This window comes from Neophocaena asiaeorientalis, unplaced genomic scaffold (genome assembly GCF_003031525.2).
Source record: "Neophocaena asiaeorientalis asiaeorientalis breed wild unplaced genomic scaffold, Neophocaena_asiaeorientalis_V1.1 scaffold922, whole genome shotgun sequence".
Taxonomy (NCBI): Eukaryota; Metazoa; Chordata; class Mammalia; order Artiodactyla; family Phocoenidae; genus Neophocaena; species Neophocaena asiaeorientalis.
The window spans coordinates 158,204-177,635 of record NW_020171828.1 but is presented as its reverse complement, the minus strand read 5'-3'; positions in this window follow the sequence as shown (position 1 = coordinate 177,635).

Genomic DNA, 19,432 nt, shown 5'->3' with positions numbered 1-19,432 from the left:
CTAATCAATGAATCTGGTAAAGTAGCAGGATACAGAATTAATGCACAGAAATCTCTTGCATTCCTATACACTAATGATGAAATATCTGAAATTAAAATTAAGAAAACACTCCCATTTACCAATGCAACAAAAAGAATAAAGTATCTAGGAATAAACCTACCTAAGGAGACAAAAGACCTGTATGCAGAAAATTATAAAACACTGATGAAAGAAATTAAAGATGATACAAATAGATGGAGAGATATACTATGTTCCTGGACTTGAAGAATCAACATTGTGAAAACTACACATATATATGGAATCTAAGAAAAAAAAATGTCATGAAGAACCTAGGGGTAAGACAGGAATAAAGACACAGACCTACTAGAGAATGGACTTGAGGATATGGGGAGGGGGAAGGGTAAGCTGGGACAAAGTGAGAGAGTGGCATGGACATATATACACTACCAAGAGTAAAATAGATAGCTAGTGGGAAGCAGCTGCATAGCACATGGAGATCAGCTCAGTGCTTTGTGACCACCTAGAGGGGTGGGATAGGGAGGGTTGGAGGGAGGGAGATGCAAGAGCAAAGAGATATGGGAACATATGTGTATATATACCTGATTCAATTTGTTATAAAGCAGAAACTAACACACCATTTTAAAGCAATTATACTCCAATAAAGATGTTTAAAAAATCTCTAATGCTAAAATCATAATTCTAAAATTAAAATCATTACCATTCTATCAGCTTGCTAATCTTTCAGGCTTAAGAATATATTAGTGCATTTTAGCAATATAAGGTTAAAATACAATTACGGTTGAACTTTGTATTTTTCCACTTAAATGTCCACTTTCTTTACATGCTTATAGGTTAACCCATTTCTACCTCTTTATTTTTTCAAATTTCTACCTCTTTTTAAAGCAAAAAAAGAGAGACAAGATAGAAAACGAGAAAGAAAAACTCACAAGGCTTTCTGCATTACTGATGCAATGAAAATAACAGAAATAGTGAGATAAAAATAAAACAATTTAATGTACATGTTTCAGGCTAATTTCTTTTCCAAGAAAAACATTAAAAAAAGAAAAAAAAAGAATGAGCCACAGATTGCCCAGTCTATCTTCTCTATTAAAATAACTGCAAAAAAAAAAAAAAAAAAATGAGCCACAGATTGCCCAGTCTATCTTCTCTATTAAAAAAACTGAAAAAAAAAAAAAAAAAAATGAGCCACAGATTGCCCAGTCTATCTTCTCTATTAAAAAAACTGAAAAAAAAAAAAAAAAAAATGAGCCACAGATTGCCCAGTCTATCTTCTCTATTAAAATAACTGCAAAAAAAAAAAAAAAAGGAAGAGAGGGCTAATGGATCATTACAAAATAAAGTTGTCCCTAGTCACATTACAGTATGCCAAAAAAATTTTTAAAGTCCATTCTTCATTCTTCTCTCTCCCCATTTACCTTGGTTCTTGAAATCACTGATAGAGCAGGATCATGGGAAAATAACAGTACCTGAAATTGTGATTGTATACACATAAACAAGTGAACTCTTTATAGGACTGATGGATACATCAGACCAAAAATGTCAAATCAGTTCAAATTTTAAATTATTTTACTTAATTTCTTTGGATACTGACCTCTAAAACTTGTTTGTTTGTATAGACACAACCTGTATCATTGCTGAGGTAGAAACCAGTAGCTCACAGCATATCATAACTACAGCAGCCCAGTTCAACTCACCAACTTAAAAAGGGAGCAAACTCCACCATCTCCTAGTCTAAGAATTAGCCTCAAAGCTCTACCAGCTGGTAGAGAAGGCAAAACAACAAGGAAGTAGATTTGCAACAGCCTAAGACATCCTCAAAAAGGCACACTTAGTTTTATAAATTTATATAAAACCAAAGCCCCTTCCTTCCTTGTCCCTTCTTTGACTTTATCCTTGTTCTCTGGGACTACCTCCCTTAGCGTGTAACCGAGAAGGACCCTATGGGGCTCTCCCATAACAGGACTCTTCACCATGTCCTCCACCTGCCTTTTGTCTGTACAAAAACTTTAGTCAAAGAATAAATTTAATCAGAGAAGTGAGAAAATGCAGAAAGGAAGGAAAACAGTCAAGAAAGACAAAAAAATAATAGTTTAGCCATTAAAGTCAAGGACTTTTAATTCCTCCCTAAGGGCTCTAGATAATATTCTAAGCCAGGTCCTTTGAGCTGTTTTGCAGATACTGAAACCTCCACCAGGTGGAAGAAGTTAACTGTATGGTTGCCCACAAGCACATAGACCACCGACTGGTTGGAACCAGAATGTTCATAATGTTGACTCCCAATTACCTCACCAACAACGAGTCAGAATAATGTCCACAAGCTGACCCCCTTCCTCACCCTGTCTTTAAAAACCTTTCCTTGAAAGCCTTCAGGGAGTTCAGGTCTTTCAAACACTAGCTGCCTGGACTCCTTGCTTGGAGCCCTGCATTAAATGCAGCACTTTCCTTCACCACAACCCTGTGTCAGCAGATTGGCTTTACTGTGCACAGGCAAGTGGACCCAAGTTTGATTCAGTAACAAGGGTAGTGATGCCAGCCCCTTATTTCCATGAGCAAATATGCTTTACACATCCACGTTTTGTACTATCATGCCCCTGTTGATGGAAGTAGTTTGGTGCTTGGCTTACCATGTTTGCTGACTGACTTGTCCTTCCAGATCAGTAACCCTAGGCTAACTGGTTTTCTCCCAATAACATGAAAACAAATTTTGCTTCCAGTATAAGTGTGGAAAGAATTGTTTGTACTTCCTGATATATCTTACAGACACCACCTGCTGTCAAATAAATCTTTCTGACTTATCACTATGCTTGTGTTTTTGGGTATGTTTCCTAGGATGAGTCTATTTTTCATTAGAGCATTGTAAAGGGATAGATGAGGTTGAAAAAAATACTCTTTACATATGAAGATAAGGAACAGACTCCTATTTAGAAAGATACTTAAGCTGAGCTCTAAAAGGAGGAAGAAAGCACACTGAACAGATACATGGGGGAGAAAATTACAGACATGGGAAGAGGTAGTGTAAAGGCCCTGAGGGACAAATGAGTGTGCTTGATGTGCAAGGAATAGCAAGGAGGCCAGTGTGATGGAGTAGAGTGGAATGGAGTGGAGTAGAGTGGAGTAGTGTAAGGGGAGATGGTAGAAGATGTTAGGAACTGTAGACCAGAGCAAGAATTTTTAAAATATGAAACCATCTTAAAGTTTTGAAAAGAGAACTGACAACACCTGTCTCTCATTTTTAATGCTCTATGGAAAAGAGGTTATAAGGGCAGGGTTACAGCAGAGAGATGCATTAAAATGCTATTGCCCTTCTAAGCAATAGATGAAGTGAACCAGCATAGTAGTGATGGAGGTAGTGAGAAATAGTTTGATTCAAGAAATAATTTGAAAGGAGAAAGAAGAAGGTTGTGGATAGATTGTTGCATGTGGGGTATGAGAGAAAGAGAGGTAAGGATGACTCCAGATTTTTTACATGATCAACCAGAAGAATGGAATTGCAGATACTAAGAGAAGAAAATAGAGAAACAAATGTAGAGAAAGAAATTAAGAATTTGATTTTACAGTATGGAATTAAAAATAGAACTATCATACAATACAGCATTTCCACTTCTAGGCATATGTCCAAAGGAGATGAAATCACCATCTCAAAGAGATATCTGCAGTCCCATGTTCATTGTAGCATTATTCACAGTAGCCAAGACATGGAAATGACTTAAGTGTCTGTTGATGGATGAATGGATAAAGGAAATGTGGTGTATAGATAGATAATGGAATATTATTTGGCCATAAAAAAGAAGGAAATCCTCCCATTGTGACAACATGAATGAATTCTGAGGGTATTATGCTAAGTGAAATAAGTCACACAGAGGAAGATAAATACTGTATGATATCACTTATATGTAAACTTTAAAAACATTAAACTCACGGTAACAGAGAGAATGGTGGTTGCCAGGGCTGAGGGATGGGGAAAACAGGGAGATGTTGGTCAAAGGGTATAAATTTTCAATATAAGATTAATAAGTTCTGAGGATCTAATTACAGCATAGTGACTACATTTAACAATATTGTATTATATACTTGAAAGTTGCTATGAGAATAGAGCTTTAATGTTCTCACCATACAACAAAAACAAAATGGTAATTATGGGAGATGAAGGATGTGTTAACTAACCTTATTGTGGTAAATATAGCACAATATATATGTATATCAAATCATCACACTGTACACCTTAAACTTATACAATGTTAATGTCAACTATATCTCAATAAAGCAGGACATTTTTTAATTTAAAAACATAATTTGGTTTTGGACAAATAAAATTGGGATTCCCATTAGTCACCCAAGAGGAGATGTCAAATAGGCAGTTGCCTATGCAAGTCTGGCATTTGGTAGGAGAAATCTGGGCTAGAAACGCATATTTGGCAATATCAGTATATAGGTGGCATCTGGTTGGGATAGAGTAAGTGACTCTGTTGGTAAGGGATTATAAAGAAGACTGCTTTGAAGACCCTTGTTATTCCACATCCAAAAGGTAAGGAAGAAGACTCAATTTCAAATCATTCAGTCATGCTTCTTAATGTCAGAGGTCTCTTTTGTAGCTATATGCAATTGGTAGTTATCATTAAGTAGTATCATTTTCAGAGGAATCAGTGCTAGTGAAGTTCACATCTCATTTATTTGCTGCTAAGCACCAGCTACTAGTCTCAGCTGATCTGAATCTGGACAAAATTAGTTCAAGTAACGGGAGAGTTGGACTTCGGTAAAGAGCATTGTGACTTTGAATAATGTCCTTTAAGATAACCCAAAGGCTCTGCCCAGCCACCTGGTGTTTGAGAAATTGGTAGGGCTGCTCTAGAGCATTTTGATTCTGACAAAGGGTCTTCAAGGAAGCCACAAGCTTGGGTTCATATTATTCAGTTTAACAGACATCCACCCTTAAAATAAAGACAAATATTTATTTATTTTTATCCCAGTGTAGTAGCCTAGATAGACCCAATGATTCCAGACTCCAGACCTTTGTAGTCCCATCTCACATTGAATAGGGCTGACCTGTATAACCAATAGGATATTGTGGAAATGATGGTGTATGACTTCGAAGCTCAGGTCATGGAGACCTCAGAGCTTCCACTTTGCTCTCTCTTGAATTACTTGCTTGGGGGAAGCCAGCTGCCATGTTTCAAGGACACTTAAACAGCTCTAGAGAGAAAAGCTCTTGGCAAGTTGCTAATACCTCCTGCCAACAGCTAGCAAAGAGCGGAGGCCTCCTATCAACAGCCATGGGGCTAGGCATCTTAAAAGAAGATTCACCAGCTCCATTCAAGCTTTCAGATGACTGCCGCCTTGGCCAATAGCTTGACTGCAGCTGCATGAGGCCCTTAGCCACGACAACCAGCTAAGTTGTTCCCAGACTCCTAATCCACAGAAATGAGAATAAGAAAGGTTGTTGCTCTAAGCTGTTAAATTAGGGAGTAATTTGTTATGTAGCAATAGATAATGAATACCTCCATAGTCTTTTCTTTCCTGTGCCTTCTTTCCCCTTGTCTACACATTTGATTTGGGGTTTGCTTCACTCATAGGAGGACAAAAGTTGGAAGAGTGAGTTCTCAACTGTGACTGCATACTGGAATTTATTTGGGAAGCTTTAAAAACACTCACACTTGGTTCCCAACCCCAGAGATTCTGATCTAATTGGTGTGGGATACAGCCTGGACATCAGGATTGAGTAAAAATTATGTTCAAACAATACACCACCTGATTTCACATGAGATATAGAGCCAATTTGACCTGCCAAACTTCCTTCCAAAAGTGAAAGGTAGGGTAAGTGTTTTATGGGTCAGAGTCTTCTAGATATGGACTCTGCAAAAAAGACTCAGCAATTAAGGTATGTCTCCCATCATTTGGGATGCATACAGAGCAAATAAAGCCACAGCAGACGGTACAGAGGAAACACCAGGTAGATGTGGGCTGCTTTCCACCTGTACCCACTTAACACTTGCTGCTGTGTACCTACAGTTTCATAAAGGGTGACTTGAACTATTTTGTTCTTTTTACCCAAACTTTTACCACATTCAGTCCTCCTCATGCTCCATACACACCACATCCACATCAGTTAAGACACTTTTAACAAGTAAAAAACAAAAACCCAATCAGCTTAAAAATAAAAATGTATTCTTTACGTGTAGCTGATTCACTTTGTTATACAGCAGAAACTAACACAGCAATGTAAAGCAATTATACTCCAATAAAGATGTTAAAAAATATATATATCCATTGACAGAAAAATAAATGTATTCTTTCGAATGATACAAAACTCAGAGGTAAGACAGTCCAGAATTGGTTAATTGAGTAGCTCATTGGCATCAGGCACTCAGGTTCATTCCCTCTCTGCTATACTCAGGTGTTCCTCGATGGACACAGTTTCCTCAACTCCAGGAAGAAAGAGAGAAGAACAAAAGAACAGAGAACCTCTCTTCCAACGTATCCTCTTTTACCAGGAAAAGAAAAAACTCACTCACACACACATACACACACACACACACACAAGATTTCCCATACATCTCATTAATGTGAAAACTAAGTTATATGCTCATTTCAACCAAAACAGGAAAAAGAATAGGAAAACATGATTGCTAAGGCTGGACATGATCTACCTCACAGGGCTAAGGATAGGATCATACACACATGCTTCCCTCATACCATCAATATCCATGTATTCCATTGATTAGAAAACTTTCAATTGCAAATAGCAGATATGTATGTTAGCCATTGTGTGCTACAAAACATACAAGCACAAAATCTCAGTGGCATAAAACAAAAATCATGTATTTCTCAGAGAGCTGCAGGTTAACATAAGATATTTGGTTCTATTAATCTCAGCTGGACCTGTGTTTCTTTTGATAGGCAGCTAATCCAGGCTGGGCTTGGCTAGGTGGTACTGCTTCAAAGTTCAGCTGAACTTTGCTCCTCACTGCAGGTTGGGCTGAGGTCTATCCAATATGCATTCATTCTGGGGCACAGGCTAAAGGAGCACAAGGTACCCAAAGAAGCTTTCTCATGTCAACAGCAGAAGCCCAAGAAGGCAGGCAGAAATGTGATACCTGCTAAGGTCTAACTCAGAACTGACACCGTATCAAAGTCAAGACATGAGGAAATGCACACCATTTCTAATGGAGAGGACTGCAAAGTCGCATGGCAAGGAGCTTGAATATAAAGAGAGGTTAAGGACCAAGGCTGGTATTTCTATCTACCACAGATACTAACTCTGGCTCTATTTACCAAAAATAAAATTATTAGAAACATACTGAGGACTCACACAATTGATGGAAACTTAATGATCAGGCTCATAAAATAAACATCTCTAAAACCCAAGGAGCTGGAAGCACAACCATTATTTTTAGGAGTAATAATCTGCCAGGATACTGCCACCACTGGACACTCTATGTCACTGCCACTCCGGTGAACCCAGCTGTCCTTTCTCGTATTTCCTAATTTAAGGTTTTAAATACCTGGCAGGAGCATCCAGTCAGCTGAGTATAGGTCATGCCCAAGCAGTATTATCAAGATAAGGACCTAACCTTTTGCATTTCCACATTGGGAAGTGGACACTGCCTCCACCAAGACTACTCATAATTAGAGATTCTCTCAAGATATGACAGGACTTAGAAGTCAGAGAGAAAAAGACACAGTGTTAAGGGGCTTCACTAAACTGGAAAATAATAGGGATTCTGTGAATGGATAAAAGATATTCTATTATAACATCAAAGCATCCCTTACAAAGGGAAGTATTTCATGCCCAGCAACAGGAAGGTGAATCTTTAGATCATTCATGATAAATCACCTGAGGCCTAGCTAGCATTTACTAGTAATACATATTCAAACAACAGTTTCTTTTGGATCAAAGAGGAGAGAGATCTGTTAGCCCTGCAAAACTCTAATTGCTTTGTGCCCCTGAATATACTTAAGGAAATTAAATATGTTCTCAATTTTATACTCAGCATTTAAATAATCTAATATACATGCTGATATTTGGTCACTTCATGTTCAAACATGCTGAGGAAAAACTGTTGAGCCTTGCCATTTGCAGCAACACAGATGGACCTAGAGGATATTATGCTTATGGAAATAAGTCAGACAGAAAAAGACAAATACTAAATGAAATCTAAAAAATAATGCAAATGAATGTGTATACAAAACAGAAACAGACTCGCAGATACAGAAAACAAAATTGTGGTTGCCAAAGAGAAGAGGGAAAGGGAAAGGGTCAAATTAGGGGTTTGGGATTAACACACACAAACTACTATATATAAAACAGATAGGACTTCCCTGGCGGTCCAGTGGTTAAGACTCCATGCTTCCACCGCAGGGGGCATGGGTTCAATCCCTGGTTGGGGAACTAGGATCCCACATGCCGTGTGGCACGGCCAAAAACCAAAAAAAGAAAAAGTAAAGTAAAATAAAATAGATAAGCCACAAGATGAGGGAAAGGGAAAGGGTCAAATTAGGGGTTTGGGATTAACACACACAAACTACTATATATAAAACAGATAGGACTTCCCTGGCGGTCCAGTGGTTAAGACTCCATGCTTCCACCGCAGGGTGCATGGGTTCAATCCCTGGTTGGGGAACTAGGATCCCACATGCCGTGTGGCACGGCCAAAAATCAAAAAAAAAAAAGTAAAGTAAAATAAAATAGATAAGCCACAAGTATTTACTGTGTAGCACAGGGAACTATACCCATTATCTTATAATAACCTATAATGGAATATAATCTGCAAAAATACTGAATCACTATGCCATACACCTAAAACTAACCCAATATTGTAAATCAACTATACTTCAATTAAAAAAAAAAAAAATTGGGCCTTGACATGTCCCTCAAAAGGCTTTTTTATGCTGAGAGTTCTACACTGGGATAGGTGTTTAATTCTACTCATAGCTTTAGGAGATCTTTAAATTCAAATTACTATTATTATGCTTAAATAATGTAATTGCACTCAAGGGACATAGACTGCAGTATCAGATTAGGTCATGAGATTATTACAGCCATAAAGAGAGCTGTTTTTAATAAATGGCAAGTTTTATTATATGTTTGTAGTAGATCAGGTCTATATCACAAAACAGCCATTTGGTTAGTGAAGAGAAGTGGAGAGGGAGCAGAAAGGAATATTAGAAAAGAGACTGAAGGGAAAGGAGGAGAGCCAGGAAAGGAAGGAGGGAGGGAAAAAGGGAGAGAACAGGAGAGGGGGTCAGGCACCTATCACCTCTCATTGCTCTCCACACACAGTGGTCCTCTGGGTTATTGGTGCATTGCTGTAGTAAGATGGCACAGGATCCGTGCAAGGAAGGTGACGCCTGTTCTCTTTGGAAATTTTCTTCTTAAGCAACTGGGGACACTGCCAACAGGTGAAACATTATGGCTCTCAGTTAACCACACCAACCACAACCACATTGGTAGCCCAGGCTCCTGCGATCCCGAGCCTACTCTTTATCTTCCTTTTTCTGAAAATAGGCAGAACAAGGATATCCTCATCACAAGGTGCCCACTCAAAGGAATAGGAGTGGAGAGAAAGGAATGTAAAGGCAGGGCAATATTCTTAAGACTCTGACTTCTCATCTAAACAACTTTCTGGCCAGCTGTGGTTTTGTTCCCATCACTGCCCTTCTAGAACTCAGACTGTCCCCACATAATCTCCTTGGCCTTTTAGTTACTCCTGACTATATTCAGCGGAGCCCCACTTCCTCTCTCTGTAGACTACCAGACTGAGTGCCTAAGAAAGAAAATGGAACCACTATTTTCTACACTGAAATTGATAATAGACCCAGGAATCTTAATACACATAATGAAGAAGCTTTCCCAACAATGCCCTGAAAGGTCTCACCATATAGGAAGGAGAATGAATGAAGTAAATTAATTCCATTTAGTTGTATGAGCTGATCAACATGGCACAGTTTGGAGAGTTCATCAGTAAAATAAATGGCTTTCTAATTTAGGATATTCTTAAGCTTCTCCATTAAATAAGTATTTCTGCATGCATACATTTAAATAGGCTATCTAGTTCTAATTAGATCTAAAATGAAAGTGGAGAAAATAGCTGAAATGTTCACAATTTATGCTCAATAAACTACAGTAATTAAATTATCAGAATAGTTCTTGCACAGAAGAAAACTTTATGTTAAAAATTATATACCCTTTCTTGGGGGCTTCCCTGGTGCAGTGGTTGAGAGTCTGCCTGCCGATGGAGGGAGCATGGGTTGAAGCCCTGGTCCAGGAAGATCCCACGTGCCACGGAGCAACTATGCCTGTGAGCCACAACTACTGAGCCTGCGCTCTAGAGTCCGTGTTCCACAACAAGAGAAGCCACCGCAAAGAGAAGCCCGTGCACCACAACGAAGAGTAGCCCTCGCTCGCCGCAACTGGAAAAAGCCCACGCATAGCAAGGAAGACCCAATGCAGCCAAAAATAAATAAATAAATTTATTTATTTTTTTAAAAAATGATATACCCTTTCTTTATATAAAGAGATCCTAAGACTCCCAATAACTAGAGGGTCATTCTTTCTCTATTCCTGACTGAAAATGGGCAGACAGTATTTGAAATCATTTTACTTTCTAGCCTAGACAACTCAGTGACAAATGATGGCTTTCCGGCTTCCCTGGTGGCGCAGAGGTTGAGAGTCCGCCTGCCGATGCAGGGGACACGGGTTCGTGCCTCGGTCCGGGGAGATCCCACATGCCGCGGAGCGGCTGGGCCCGTGAGCCATGGCTGCTGAGCCTGCACGTCCGGAGCCTGTGCTCCCCCACGGGAGAGGCCACAGCAGTGAGATGCCCACGTACCACAAAAAAAAAAAAAAAAGATGGCTTTCAATACCAGTGATGGATTTTAGTTCTCAATTGCACTAGTGCTAAAAAGTCCTGATTTCAAAAGAAAAAGAGACCTTCCTATTTTAAATTCCATAAAACCATTGAATAAGTATAAAATTCTTACTTTCTTGCTTTTTGGTACTTATAGCCTCCAAAAGAATTTTTGTCATCATGTTATTCCTTAATTTTTTCCAATAAATGTTCTTACAAGACTCAAATTTACTCAATTATTTGCATGCTTTACCTCTATTCAAATTCCTGCCAAAATCCAAATTAATTCTATTGAGCATTATTTCCTGTAGTAAAACAATAAAAGAATATTGTCTAAATGCTAATCTGCTGTTTATTCATTTTCCTCATACAGCTTCAGTCCCCCAGAGTTTGACATTTCAATAAATCCTTAAAAGGGATTATAATGCTGCTTGCTATATTTTGTTTTCTCCAAGAAAATAAATTAAGAAACGTTCCCACCTTTACCCTCTTAAAAAATTATAAAGAAGCCTATCTTTCTTCCTCTAGAAAACAGGCTTTGAATGTGGAATTAATTCCAAGCATCTGGAATAAAGAAACAGTCCCTGGGTAACAGAAGATGATTTCAATGGATTCTAGCGAAAGCTTTCCTGTAATTTGTCTCCTTCAAAACAATCTGATCACCCTCATTCTCATAGGATGCTAAAGCAGAGAATCCCATATGTGCTTATGCAATATTCAAAAGATCTCTGAATTTTTTTTTCTGCAGCTCTAACTACGGCCCTTGGGTTTGCCTGTCATTGGAGGCAATCTGTTCATAGTGGATGGAAAATGCAGTCCATGATGTGGTTCTTAACAGCACAAATTAAAGACAGGTTAACATTTTAGTCATGATTGGGGGGAAATTTAATATGCAGGAGTTAATTAATGTGAAAACAACTAACTGAATTAAGAGCTATGCACAGCTGACTTGCTCACATGGAGCAAGTTATGTTGAAGAACCCAAATCAATCTTATTCTCTTCATGCACTCATTACTTCCAAATACTCACATTGAGCAGGTAGAGCCTGAGCGTTGTGCATGGCCTACGACTGCCTGGTTTTGTTTTGTTTTGTTTTGTTTCGTTTTTTTGCAGTACGCGGGCCTCTCACTGTTGTGGCCTCTCCCGTTGCGGAGCACAGGCTCCGGACGCGCAGGCTCAGCGGCCATGGCTCATGGGCCCAGCCACTCCGCGGCATGTGGGATCCTCCCAGGCTGGGGCACGAACGCGCGTCCCCTGCATCGACAGACTCTCAACCACTGCGCCACCAGGGAAGCCCTGATTGCCTGTTTTTTAAAGCTGATTCCATCAAGTAGTTCATGCCCACCACACAGGTCAGATTTACTTCACAGCTGCCCCAAATCGTAAGGGCCTCACTGCCTCTGGCACTCAGATGTTCACAGTGCATGGCCAGTCTTACCAAGGAAATAAACCCCTGCAGCCAAGGTGTTTCTACAGTTTTTAAATCTGTATTGGTCCATGCAATTGATGAGTGTCAAGAAACTTAGGATTTGTAAAAAGAATGAAATTTCCTCCCAGAAAACAGCTATTGGCTCAAAAAAAAGTTTCACTTCAATCAAATGCTTCACTTCAAAGCCAATATAAACCACCCTTTCTAGGACCATGTCAGTCAGTTCAGGTGTTTAAAATCCAGAAAAATATTCAAAGTGGAAATCAGTTTACACCTCCAACTTCCTAATGGAGTGCCCACAGGCTAAGTGCCCACTGGACAGTTGAGTGTTTTGCCACCACTTTCAATTCAACTTGTGTCAGGCCATGTCCTAGGGGCAATGAGGTGAGGAAGCCAGGAGACAGCAGGAAACAAGTGTAGTTAGGGAAGAAGAGAATAGCACATGGAGATTTACAACCATATGTCAAGTTGGATAGGAACGAGAGTACAAAGACTGGCCACAGACTAGGGAAGGCTGAGAACATACAGTGATCACTTGAGGGTTGAGGAGTGTTTTAAGGGACAGGATGAGTGTGGAGTGCATCACTTCTATCAAACTTTTTCATGGTCCCACCGAACTCAGAAATATAGTCTAGCCATGGGCCCAGGATAGGAAATAAGTGGATTAGGAAATTGGGTTTCATGAATACATGACAGTCCTTGACACATCAGTCTAGAATTTAAATAGTTTTAAGTCTATGCATCCACCAAGCCTTCACTCAAATCCAGCTCTTTTGTGAAAATTTTCAATTCCACCTCAGTCAGATAAAGATCTGGCCAGCTTCTGAATACAAATACTGATCTCTCATTTGACAAATAACTCCCTCTTGTGATATCTCTTTACTTTTATCCTATTGTTTTCTAATTATCATCTTGTTTTTAACATTCTAAGAATAGAAGTTTTGTTTTTCCAAATAGATAATGAGTCACTTACAGGCAGGGAGTATGCCGTATTTCTAGTTCAGACACATATAAACACACAGGCAAATACTTACACACTGCCTCTTCCCCTTATGCATATTAGGTATATTACAGGAATGTGGTGAATGAGAACATAAGAATCAGGATGTGTAAAACTAACTCATCAATGCTAAACACTTTTGAGTTTACAACACAAGGTGCAGTGTTTGGGGAACTAGAGATCCAAAAGATGTCAACCAGCGTCTACCTCCTCAACGGACTTTGTAAAGAATGAATATATGTATAAAGTCATTCTTTAAATAGCAAATAGGAAGTTCTACATAAAATGGTGGTTTGACTCCATGGATTTATTTCTTGAAACAACTTTAGCATAACATAAAAAAATAAAAAACATTATAAACTTTAAAGGACAAAGGAAATGGGAAAAAAGGCAACGACAAACAAGATATTTTTATTAAAACTTCAGAGGGTGGAAAACAGATTGGGAAGTGGTAAATGACTTGAAGCATAAAGAAAGCTGAAACTTGCAGAGAATGATAATGATGACAAGTAGATTGAGACTCTCTTTAGAACCCTGGAAAGCTCTCAAGAATTGGAGGCACCAGGTATCTTGGGAGGCAGAGAAAAGGATGGGGCTACATAAGGATTCATTTGATACTACATACCTCCTCTACCCTGCACCAAGTGAGTTTCCCTCCCCATGCCCTCAAGAAAAGAGGAAATGTACTCTTTAGAGAAACTGAGTCCAGGAAGACTTGGGACTCAGACACACCCAGGCTTAACAGAGTGAGAACAAGGTGTATGTTGAAAACAAGGAATTAAGAAAATGCCTATTAAATAAAAAGATTATTCTGACACTTGTGAAAGACTTTTTTCAGGGAGACTATTACAATGGGGTTTGTAGTGGGGGATAGAGACTGGGTCAACTCTGAATAGAGCAAGAAAAAGTGGAAATATATAGCCAAAGAGCAGGGTGGAAATCAGTGGATGGAAAATTACTAAGAGGAAACATCAGGAGTAAGGAGAGATTCTGCATAATCAATTTGACAGGATTATTGCTGAAGGCAGGCCAGGGTGATAAGATATCTAGAGTGCAGGATAAGGAATTTGGTGAGATGCCAAAGCTAAGAGATGAAAATTTTGATCAGATATCAAGAGTGCAGGATTTTCTCTTTGGTGGGGCTAATAGTGGACTCCAGGAGGGCTTGTACCAAGGAGTACTTCCCAGAGCTTCTGCTGCCAGTGTCCTCGTCCCCACATTGAGCCACAGCTGCCCCCCGCCCCCCGCAGGAGACCCTCCAACACTAGCAGCATTAACCAAGAAGAACTACAATCCTGCAGCCTGTGGAACAAAAAGCACATTCACAGAAAGATAGACAAAATGAAAAGGCAGAGGACTATGTAACAGATGAAGGAAAAAGATAAAACCCCAGAAACAACTAAATAAAGTAGAGATAGACAACCTTGCAGAAAAATAATTCAGAATAATGATAGTGAACATGATCCAGTACCTCGGAAAAAGAATGGAGGCAAAGATAGAGAAGATGTAAGAAATACTTAACAAAGATCTAGAAGAATTAAAGAACAAACACCTAGAAGAATTAAAGAAGAAACAGAGATGAACACCACAATAACTGAAATGAAAAATACACTAGAAGGAGTCAATATCAGAATAACTGAGGTAGAAGAATGGATAAGTGAACTGGAAGACAGAATGGTAGAATTCACTGCCACAGAACTGAATAAAGAAAAATGAATGAAAAGAAATGAAGACAGCCTAAGAGACCTCTGGGACAACATTAAATGCAACAACATTCACATTATAGGGCTCCCAGAAGAAGAGAGAGAGAAAGGACCCGAGAAAATATTTGAAGAGATTATAGTCCAAAACTTCCCTAGCATGGGAAAGGAAATAGCCACCCAGGTCCAGGAAGTGCAGAGAGTCCCAGGCAGAATAAACCCAAGGAGAAACACACCAAGACAAATAGTAATCAAATTTACAAAAATTAAAGACAAAAAAAATTATTAAAATTATGGGATGCAGCAAAAGCAGTTCTAAGAGGGAAGTTTATATCGATACAAGTCTACCTCAAGAAACAACAAACATCTCAAATAAAAAATCTAATCTTACACCTAAAGGACCTAGAGAAAGAAGAACAAACAAAACACAAAGTTAGTAGAATGAGAGAAATCATAAAGATCAGAGCAGAAATAAATGAAATAGAAACAAAGAAAACAATAGCAAATATCAATAAAACTAAAAGCTGGTTCTTGGAAAAGGTAAACAAAATTGGTAAACCTTTAGCCAGACTCATCAAGAAAAAGAGGGAGAGGACTCAAATCACTTAAGATTAGAAATGAAAAAAGAGAAGTTACAACGGACACTGCAGAAACACAAAGCATCATAAGAAACTACTACAAGCACCTCTATGCCAATAAAATGGACAACCTGGAAGAAATGGACAACTTCTTAGAAAAGTATAACCTTACAAGACTGAACCAGGAAGAAACAGAAAACATGAACAGACCAATCACAAGTAATGAAATTGAAACTGTAACTAAAAATCTTCCAGCAAACAAAAGTCCAGGACAGATGGCTTCACAGGTGAATTCTAACAAACATTTAGAAAAGAGCTAACACCCATCCTTCTTAAACTTCCAAAAAATTGCAGAGGAAGGAACACTCCCAAACTCATTCTACAAGTTCACCATCATCCTGCTACCAAAACCAGACAAAGATACTACAAAAAAAGAAAATTACAGACTACAGTAATCAAGACAGTATGGTACTAGCACAAAAACAGAAATATAGATCAATGGAACAGGATAGAAAGCCCAGAGATAAACCCACGCACCTATGGTCAACTAATCTATGATGAAGGAGGCAAGGATATAAAATGGAGAAAAGACAGTCTCTCAAAAAGTGGTGCTGGGAAAACTGGACAGCAACATGTAAAAGAATGAAATTAGAACACTCCCCACACATTAGAACACCATACACAAAAGTAAACTCAAAATGGATTAAAGACCTAAATGTAAGATACTATAAAACTCTTAGAGGAAAACACAGGAAGAATACTCTTTGACATAAATCACAGCAAGATCTTTTTTGACCCACCTCCTAGAGTAATGGAAATAAAAACAAAAATAAACAAATTGGACCTAATGAAACTTAAAAGCTTTTGCACAGCAAAGGAAACTATAAACAAGACAAAAAGACAACCCTCCAAATGGGAGAAAATATTTGCAAATGAATCAATGGACAAAGCATTAATCTCCAAAATATATAAACAGCTCATGCAGCTCAGTATTAAGAAAACAAACAACCCAGTGAAAAAATGGGGAGAAAACCTAAATAGACATTTCTCCAAAGAACACATACAGATGGCCAAGAGCCACATGAAAAGCTGCTCAACAACACTATTAGAGATTTTTTTTGACCCACCTCCTAGAGAAATGGAAATAAAAACAAAAATAAACAAATGGGACCTAATGAAACTTAAAAGCTTTTGCACAGCAAAGGAAACTATAAACAAGACAAAAAGACAACCCTCCAAATGGGAGAAAATATTTGCAAATGAATCAATGGACAAAGCATTAATCTCCAAAATATATAAATAGCTCATGCAGCTCAGTATTAAGAAAACAAACAACCCAATGAAAAAATGGGTAGAAAACCTAAATAGACATTTCTCCAAAGAACACATACAGATGGCCAAGAGCCACATGAAAAGCTGCTCAACAACACTATTAGAGATTTGCAAATCAAAACTACAATGAGGTATCACCTCACAGCAGTCAGAATGGCCATCGTCAGAAAATCTACAAACAACAAATGCTGGAGAGGGTGTGAAGAAAAGGGAACACTCTTGCACTGTTGGTGGGAACATAAATTGATACAGCCACTATTGAGAGAAGTATGGAGGTTCCTTAAAAATCTAAAAGCAAAATTACCATATGACCCAGTAATCCCACTACTGGGCATATACCCAGAGAAAACCATAATTCAAAAAGACACATGCACCCCAATATTCATTGCAGCACTATTTACAATAGCCAGGTCCTGGAAGCAACCTAAATGCCCATTGACAGATGAATGGATAAAGAAGATGTGGTACATTTATACAATGGAATATTACTCAGCCATAAAAAGGAACAATATTGGGTCATTTGTAGAGACGTGGATGGACCCAGAGACTGTCATACAGAGTGAAGTAAGTCAGAAAGAGAAAAACAAATATCGTATATTAAGGCATATATGTGGAATCTAGAAAAACGGTACAGATGAACCGGTTTTCAAGGCAAAACTAGAGACACAGATGTAGGGAACAAATGTATGGACACCAAGGGGGGAAAACGGGGGGGCCGGGGGAGCGGGGGGGTACTGTGATGAATTGGGAGATTGGGATTGACGTATATATACTAATATGTATTAAATGGATGACTAATAAGAACCTGCTGTATAAAAAAAAAATAAGTAAATAAAAATGACAAAAAAAAAAAGAGTGCAGGGTTTTCACTAAGCTGAACCAGCAGGAATATTTCTAAAATTTGATCAACGGCAGGGCCCAAGAGTGAGGCCTAGTCAAAAAGAAGACTCAGAGGAGCCTGACTGAAGTTTGGTCTTTGTCACTACGAATGGTGAGGGAGGGAGTGGGGCACAGGTAAAATACCAAGAATTGGGCCCAAAAATGGCATTATATTTCTCAGCAGCATGGCTAAAAGCTGGAAAATAATGGAATAATATCTCTAAAACTCTGAGAGAAATTGTTTTTCAATCCAGAATTGTATATCCAAGTAGCTTGATTCAAGTGTGAAAGTCTCCTGAAAACATTTTTTGATTATTCTTAAAAAATTATTTTCCATGTTCCTTTTTTTTTTTCAGGGACATACATAGGATATGCTTCAAGTAAAGCTGTAAGCCCAGAAAAATATACCATGACAGCTTGCTGCCTGTGAGGGGAGCAGAATATGTGAACCCAAAATATGTCACCTTGGCATGTGGATTATTTTGAGCTGAAGGTAAACAAGACCCAGCAGACCTAAAAAAAAAAAGCAACTTTTACTCCCTTAATTACCTAAAAGAATTTAGATGGAGGACCTGGCCCAGAAATATAGCTATTACCAAAGATAATTTTTTATCCAAAAGACAAAACGTAGGCAGGGCAAACATCTAATTACCAAGCATCTGCTCTTCTTATTCTCCTGTGAATTTCCCTCTTCCCCTTTGAAGCCCCAGGCCCCTACCCCATTCTTTAGCTCAGTATGGCATATAATCCTCAACTGCCCAACTTGCTCTTGGGGCTCAAATCTTTGGGGGTCCCATATATACAAAATTAAATATTTCTCTTGATAATCGATCTTATTTCAATTTAATTAATTATTTCAATTTTAATTACTTTAAAAACCTAAAGGGGAAAGAGGGAAAATGTTCTGCCTCTATACCCGCAGAAAATTATTTAGCCTTTAACAGTTTAGGGAAATTAAACTATAACCAATTATTTTACAAAGGGTTTTGGAATAAGAATTATAAACGAGAGAAGAGGAGACCTCTAAAAAGGTGGAAAATAACACTTTCCTCGTGTTTAAATTTTTTAATTAACATTATCTTTTATTAAGCTTGTTTTGCAAGATAAGTATCCCATAAATGCTTCTATCAATACCCTCTTCAGATCTTTTAGTTTCATTTTTGCTGGCTCCAACATTCAATGCAATCATATACTTGTGTGACCTTTTCGGTTTGTAAGGCATGGTAACCTGATAATTTTTCTTTTAGTTTTTCCATGTAAACACTTCACTGTGTTCAATGGGGCATAAGAATAGGAGCCTGCTTTTTATTCAGTTACCATATCAGTTAAGTCACTTTTTGTTGCATAATAGACACCTTACTGATGCTAACTTGGCAAATAAAGGAAGTTATTGAATCACATGGATTAAAAATTCATGTATGACTTGAGGCCAGGGCTTGAACTACATCAGCATAACCAGGCTTTCTCCTTCTCTCCACCCTGTTCCTTAATGTGATGGCTTAATGTGATGTCAATGAGGCAAGATAATTAATCCACACCTTTCATGTTCAAGTCTAGCAGAAAATATAAAGAGCATCTCTTTTAGAAAGCTCATCTTAGAACCCAAATAATTTACTTTGATTGGCTCACTTAGGTCAGGTGACTTTCC